This window comes from Lissotriton helveticus, chromosome 9 (genome assembly GCF_964261635.1).
Source record: "Lissotriton helveticus chromosome 9, aLisHel1.1, whole genome shotgun sequence".
Classification (NCBI taxonomy): Eukaryota; Metazoa; Chordata; class Amphibia; order Caudata; family Salamandridae; genus Lissotriton; species Lissotriton helveticus.
Genome location: NC_136070.1, coordinates 863,584,177 through 863,592,352, shown reverse-complemented (window position 1 = coordinate 863,592,352; position 8,176 = coordinate 863,584,177). Strand labels below are relative to the sequence as shown.

At 45.3% G+C, this 8,176-nt stretch overlaps 1 non-coding gene across 1 annotated transcript; it reads right to left on the bottom strand.

Annotated features, from left to right (window-relative positions):
* Positions 1-7,150: 7,150 nt before the first annotated feature.
* On the bottom strand, positions 7,151-7,223 carry TRNAR-CCG (transfer RNA arginine (anticodon CCG)). Its single transcript has one exon. It is a non-coding gene; the product is annotated as a tRNA-Arg (tRNA).
* Positions 7,224-8,176: the final 953 nt, after the last annotated feature.

Genomic DNA, 8,176 nt, shown 5'->3' with positions numbered 1-8,176 from the left:
TAAATATTCCGTCATGTCGAGAGACAATGCCTTACCCCTTTTTGTTAACTACAACTTCACTTGCGCGGTAACGGAACTCTCCACTAGCTTGCACAAATCACTCAGAAGCAACTTGTTTTTATCCACGTCCGGCTACCGCTAGAGTCCCTCACCAACACCCCTGCACAATAGACCACCATTTTCACTTCTCAATCGATCCACCCCCGCTAGATCCCTTAAAGTGCAAGATCACCGTGTTTGAGTGACATGTAACCACACACTGTAGCACTTTGCCACGAAATCGCACGGCAATAGACCGCCACCTAAGGGCAACCACCCACAGCCCTGGAGAGTCACACTTCCTAAGTATGTGGCCTCATCACTATAAATGACCACCATGCGCCAACCCAGACGCACCGCACTACTGCATGTTGGCTGCACTTTGTCACCATTTGCAGTATGCGACCTAGACTAGCTACATAAGTAAATCTGCATATGTCATTCTTGTATCATCAGCCCTGAAGAGTCGTGTTGACTCAACTGCACACGACGAAACACGTGTCGGCTGGCTTTGTATGAAATTTCAAGAGTCTGGAGAAAATAAACATCTTCGTGCTGTAACCAAGAAAACACCAAAGAATCTGCTTCTGTCTCTATGAATAAATATTAGTCATTGTACTGTGTGTATGATAAAATACTGTAGTAGCGAGAGCACAACTGTACGCATTGTACTTTGCAACCAGTATAACGATTGTAGCAGCTCATAGTGCCCACACCGCCATTTACTCCCGCCCGCTTGCACATATACACAATTCCTACTCAATGAAACTCTGGAGACATATTTATGGGAAAGAACTGCTGCAGGTTTATTTCATACAACACACGTATGACGTTTTAAGGTGGGTCATCTTACGGGCGATCCAAAGCAGGCAGCCCCTCGCTGTCCCGCATGCCTAAGGAGCCATCTTGCACGGCGAGTCGATGCTCTGACGGTGCAGCACATTACCAACTTTGTTATACTCCCGCCCCCCTTGTCAGGGCGGAGTGGTGTGGCACACCCCCGGTCGGTTCAGGCCCCCCGACCGCCCGAAGGACTAACGGGGCGCCGACGCGGTTTCCCGGAACCTCCTTCGGCTCCTGGTCCTTGGCTCAGGCACCCTTACTGTGCCAGGCAGAGGTACCCTTACTGTACCCTTCTTCCGCAGAGGTACCCTTACTGTACCCGTCTGCTTCGAGATCGCCCTGTGACTGCGCCTGCAACACAAAGAAGAACATTACAACATTCGAGTACTTCGCGCCGCCGCTCAAGCTGCTGGGTCAGGGTTCAGGGTGGGAACAGCGCTTGAGCCGCGGGAGGACCGGGGTGAAGAGAGGCCGAGCCTTGGCCACCGCGATACATATACGGGTTTGCCCCTCCCACAGGTAGGCCCTCCCCTGGTAGGTGAATGGTGGACGTGGGGAGGGGCACCCCCTTGGTCACGCGGTCAGCGGCATTTCTTCTGTTTGAGAAAGAAGACTGTTCAATAAATACTTTTTATTGAAAACGCCCGTCTTTCTATTTCTCTACAACTCTGGTGAAACGAAGCATGCACGAGTGACTGAGTGAAATAACTATCTATTGTTTCTGCGACTCTAGAGATATCTCTTATTCTTGGGAAACAAAGTTGTCATGTTATGCGGTTGTCAGAAACTAATCCCTTCTTGTGAATTCGAGAACGTTTGAACTCAAGCCAGGTCCTTCCTGGACTGGAAACAAGCATCCTAGGACCGGTTTCGGGCTTTCAGCCCTCATCAGCCAGGATAGCTTGATTCCAGTGGCCTGCTCACTTTGCCACTGGAATCAAGATAGCCTGGCTGATGAGGGTTATGAACCCGAAGCCAGTCCCAGGATGCTTGTTTCCGGTCCAGGGAAGACATGGCTTGGCAGTTCGGGCTGGACTGTTCCCATGATGCACAGGGTCAGACTGATTTGCATATGGCCATGTCTGAACTGGGGTGGTGGAGTGAGCTAAAGAATGATGATGGATTAAACCCAGATCAGTTGACTGGGGTGAGTGTTTGATTTGCTCTAACGCTCCGTCCATTATCCCCTTTGGTATTGCTTTGTTCACCATAAGTTTGCAGGGTATGCCCAGACGTGGGTCCCTTACTAACGTTGCCACTGGAATGAAGATAGCCTGGCTGATGAGAGTTATAAACCTGAAACCGGTCCGAGGATGCTTGCTTCACGTCCAGGTAAGACATGGCTCGGCAGTTCAGGCTGGACTGTTCCCATGAGGCACAGGGTCAGACTGATTTGCATATGGCCATGTCTGAACTGGGTTGGTGGAGTGAGCTAAAGAATGATGATGGATTAAACCCAGATCAGTTGACTGGGGGTGAGTGTTTGATTTGCTCTAACACCCCGTCCATCGTCCCATTTGGTATCGCTTTTTCTGATTACTAGGCAACATCTGATTCATACAGAGAGTCCAAGCAAAGGATCAAGCTCACCGTCTGTGGGATCCTACATATTAGGCCAACACTAGATCAGCTACCTTAGGCATACCTACCAAGACATGGGGTCACTCACGACCCTCTCACTTCCCCCCTCAAAACATATAAAAACTAGCGTCTGTCTCAGTCACTAAGAGACATAAACAGTACAAGTTTTCATTAAACTGCTTATCCGTCCATTGTAAATGTATTGTTGATGCTATTGTCTTCAGGAAGTAATTTCTTGCAAAATTAATAATAAAGAATTACAGCACCAAAACAAAAGAGATGACTAATCATATGATATGTATGAGATACTACTGCACCATTTTAAATCAGACAAAGATACTCAAAACCCCCATACTTGCAATGAATACAAATATAAAGGCTTTACTTGCGGTCCTGAAAAATCATGCCGGTGCATGTTCACATCAACAAAGAAAACCTAATCAACTCAAGTGTTAGAGCGCTTTAAAAGCATGCACCCATTCAAAGAGACTTAATGATGTCACATATCTAAAAAATATACAGCCATCATCTTGGAACAGTGAAAGATACTTGGAACCCTAATACTTCCAATTATTGTAAATGTATACACAACTGCAATATTCAATAAAACTTGGAAACCTCATAATTCCAATGAACCAAAAAAAGGAATAAGAAAATTATTCTACAGATATCTCATAGGAAATCTCATTTAATGTGCACAGCATAAAAAGTGCTCATTAGAACGTTAAATAGCCTCCATCTTCAAACAGCAAATTAACACATAATTTCAATGGTAGTATATAATGACACTCATATAATGACACTCAATGGATGAGTTGGTCAATTTTCTTTCAAAAAGTGGTCTTCTACAAAATTGACAAATAATCACAATCAAGCAATATATACGAATCAGAACAGTCATAAAAATACTAAAGAAATCTCCTAGTTAAGATACTCAGTGAGCACCAATACACTAAAATATCCATACCCCTAGAACAGTCAACAAGCATTGGCATAGGCAATAGGTCTCGCCTTTGGGATCTTACAAGAGAGCAATCACACTTGCCACCCCTGTGAGGATTGTGTGAGACAGCCTGTGGATTTCAGGTGAGTCAAAGCTAGCGTATCAGAAAATGGATGTGAAGTGTAGCTAAAAGCACAAAGACCAAGCGGAGACCCATGATTTACATCATCAGAGAAGAGATGCAGTAAGATAATGGAACATTAAACTCTTGTTGATCTGTATCCATATTAACGGGTGAATCTGAAATCCATTCAATACCAGTAATAATTGTACTCTCCAGGCAGGAAAAAGAACATAACAAAACCAATATATTACAGAGTAGCCTAGCCTTCAAAACAAAAATGATCGCCTCCCCAAAATGTGATTTCTTTTCAGAAATTCTTTCAGTGGAAGCTGAAGACATGGTTCATCCTGCGCTCTTTATCTCACTCTTTGAAGGCATTTTCACCCCAGCTTTCAAGCATTCTTCACTGGATTCCTAATTCTCACTTAATTTTTTTTTGCATTAATTTCTGTTTTTTGCTATCTCTTACTCCAGACGAAAAATATCTATATATATACATATATCACATATAGCTATGAAACAGTTTCTAGCCACATAAAAAGGTGAATTTTCTAATAGAAAAAGTAGAAAAGCAGTGATCTGAGTCCAGCTTGTTTTCGTCAAACTGTCCTTCGCACTCAGGAAACACGCTCCATAGGCAATCGTGACATCATAGAAAAACAGTGGTAAGAATTTAAAAGAAAAATGAAATACAAAATCCCAGCATTCTACTTTTTGTTACCAACTTGAGAACTTGGTAATTTGTGAGCTTGCCCTCAAAGTCTGACCCTTTCACAAGCCCACACAAAGCTGTTTACCCTACGCTTGCCAAAGAGACTGATGGCAGGCCAATTCAGAAAGCTGTTTCTGTGAAAAGGTGTCCCTTGTTCATGCATTTTCAGAGATCCGTCGCACGTACTCCAAGGAAAAAAGATAGCTCTGTTAACTGCGCTCGCAGCGGACAAAGTACAGAAGTAATTCCAAGTGTTGTCAGATTACCCCATATCCTATATCCTATATCCAGTCGTGGCCCTTCCTTTAACACATCATTTTCAATGGGTTAGTGGGGCGAAATGGTTCAACTGAAGCATAAACACTAGATCACCTCACGTTAAAGAGTAGAAGAAACGAAAGAAAAAAAGATCTGAGTGAGAAAAACCCAGTTATAGCTGATCGGGCTACAATTGAAAGCTGAGAGTGATGTCACTTTAAACAAGACTTCCGAAACAGGTGTTTCAAGGTGAGTTATGTCTTGGAGTTCCTCAGTGCGGTATCGTTTACTGGCTTTCTTGTTAATACAGTGAGGGGAGGCAGAAATAGCAATCCCTGACCACAGCAGGTAAACACAGATGAGACAATACCCAAGGCGTGGGGGCCCTGCTATCTCGTACTCTGGGTACGTGAGGGCATCTCTTGATTCCTTCATCCGCAGCTGCGCCACCGTTCTCCATGTACTGCTCCTGAACAAGTCCGCAGAGCCCCCCCATCAGTACAAGTTTCTAGGTTGTTGAACCTGCACAGCGTTTACTTTGCCTCCCGTATTCTTTATGATGGTTGGGCTGTTTTTCAATGACTATACGGGGCGCATCCTTCAGTGGCTTAGAATCAGCAGTAATTAACAAGCGCAGCCACGAGCTGTTAATGAGGGGAAAGACGAAGTGGCTCGAGTCAATGATGGCGATGCTGCAAGAGTGGGAGAGAGACTGCGTGGGAGACAAGCACAATTAAAAACCAGTGCAGTCGGGCACAGAAAAGCGGCAATGGAATGCACATGCATTTCAGGAAATTACATGTGCCTTCTAATTATAAAGCAGCAAGCGGCAAGGAAACCTAACACGCACCTTCTAAAAGGAAACCTGACACAACACAGATGGCCCTGCACGCCCTGCTGGCTCCCCAGCGTTTACCTTGTGGGAGCGGGAGCGAGCTAGATAATTGGTAACACATGGCACTGCTCGCTCCAGCAAGGGAATAGCCAAACGTGCACACCTTGCAATAGAAAGCAATGCAAAGTGTGCACTTTTTTGGGGAGAAAAGCTGATCAATTACATGAGGTCCCCTCCTAAGCAGAGCATGCGCACTGCGTAGGCGAGACCTAAACACTGCTATCTTATATCTCAGAGAGAGGGGAGGCAATATCAAACAGAACAGCCAAGTCAGAGTGTTGAAATAATATTCCACCTGTTGGTTAAGACCTTTCTTACAGTGTTAGTTTGCTAGATCCATCTATTCTCCCTCAAAGTAAGCAACCAATCCACATCATGCTTTCTCTTGGAGTGACCCATCACCTTAAGTACAAACCATTTCATTTGGTTCGCGCCATGTGCAAATGTTTTATAACGATCATTTAATGGAGCATTCTGCACATTACATTGTATTCTAGATTGGTGTTGTAGAATACGACGATGAACCTTCAGAGCAGTTTTTTCTGATATATTAAAGGGTACAAGGACACTCTGCAACAAATTACATTATTTGATACACAATTTGAAAATTGTTTGAATTGGCATGTTATTCCATTCAAAACATGTTTAAACACTATTTGTTGTGGCACATGCTGTACTGTTACCACATGGATGGTGTCCAGTAACGGCTCCAAGTCCCCATAGTTGTGTCAATGTAGTTGTTTGAGGCTCTATATGTTCCTTTACCTGTCTCTTAGATTTAATGGTATTGCCGTTATCACCTGAACCTTTTTCACTTTTGAGGAAATTTAAATATGAGAGCAAATAGTCTTATGTCACTTCAATTAAGTTATCCTATTTTTTTTTCTATTGGTGAAGATTGTTGCTAAGAATATGCAATGTTCATGTTTGTGGAGTGTACAAGATGATGAATGTTAAACTAACATAAAAATTTTCCAAGGACTGTTCACTTTATATAATTTTTTATTTCAGAAGTAGCACTTTTTCATGAAAGATGGCTTGGTGGTGTTTTACGAAGTGTTTTGTGCCCTCTTCTTGAGACAGAAAATGTGCTTAATTTTGCTCCCAGGTGTTTCAAATTTACGACGGATTGATTGATGCTTTTTAAATAGAAAAGGAGCAGTGGGTTATCGTTTTGTAGGTTGAGCCTACAGACAGTGACCCACTGTATGCTTACCAAGCGCTTACAGTGGCTTTATAGCCCACTCATTTCTAACCATTGGTTGGCTTTATTGTCACTCAAGTTTGCCTGCTTCTTATTCAGTGGCGCGTCAATCACATCAATGTCTATCTCCTGGAGCACACCCTTTTTAGGTTTTGCCTTAGCGATGCGTACGAAGTACGCATGCGCTAGCAAAACCTCTTGATTTCTATGTGGGGTGATGACCCGCCTCTGTCTATCATTGGCTAGCTCCATAAATGGAGGCTAGCCATTGGGAGACAGAGGCTGTCAATCGCGCTTTCTCACGAAAACGCGATTCGGGGGCGTTTCTGGTGCTTTTTTTAAGCCCCGCCCCTTTGTCCCGGGCCGCGCTGCGATTGGCTGCCGGCCCGGGACACCCCCGTGACGTCATTCCCGGGCCGCGCTGTGATTGGCTGCCGGCCCGGGACACCCCCGTGACGTCAGCCAATCACAGCACGGCCCGGGACCTGACTTGTTAATATTGTGATCTTGCTAGTTTCTTATTTTCTCCAGGATATAAAAATCTCCCGATGCGACCCAGGTGGGACTTGAACCCACAATCCCCAGCTCCGGAGGCTGATGCCTTATCCATTAGGCCACTGGGCCAGCTGAAACAAGCGCTCGATACAGGAAGTCTCATGGCTACTCAGCGCGCGCCCACTTGCACTGAACGGAAGCTGAGGAGGATCAGATGGAACCGAGGGCTCCCCGCAGGTGACCCCAGAGAGAAGAGGGGGAACAGCCTAACCCGACGCATGGGCTTCGGACTCAGAGGGGCCATGACGGCCGCCGAACACGCCACCCGTTCACCTCCCGTACCTAACGTGGTCTGGAGGACTAGTGGACACGCTTCATTCAGAGGTACCCTCCTATCCCACGCACACTCGAGAGGAGGAGAGCAATCAAAGTTACTCTGATCTACTGACTAGTTATGCAATTTTCACTTTCTAATTCACTGTTCTGACGGAAATGGAGAACTACAGATCCCAGGGTGCTCTTCGGCAAGTATTAGCTATACCTGGAGCGAATCCGCACGGCGCATGCGTCCAACGGAGTAAAAATCACGCTTCACGACTGGAATACGAGTTGACGCGCACGAGCTCGTGGCTAGGGTTCTCAGTAAGCATAACAGTGCATTCTGGAAGTTGTTCCAAGTACCGGTGAGTAGCAAAATACCATCGAAACGGCGGGATTCCATTCAGAACTGGTAACTCGAGTTCTTTCTGCCGCGAAGAAAGGCTCTATTCCCACGCAATGGGGCGCTTTGTACCGAAGCACAAAGCAGCCCCTTCTCCGGTAACCCATCTCAAGTCAAGAGTAAATGTATGCAAACGCTGACATTTCCGAGTCAATTCGGGAAAGGACTGCGCAGATAATTCATACCTACCTGCGCATAAAACCACATTCAACCCAAAAGAAAAAAACGAAATGAACGAACTGCTCTGAGCCAAGCAACCATCGCATACCATGGTGCTTCGAAACGGGGCTGTCGCGCGGAGCCGCAAGTTTAGCAGTGCTCTGTATACTGCACTGTTTTAAAATTCATACCTACCTGCGCA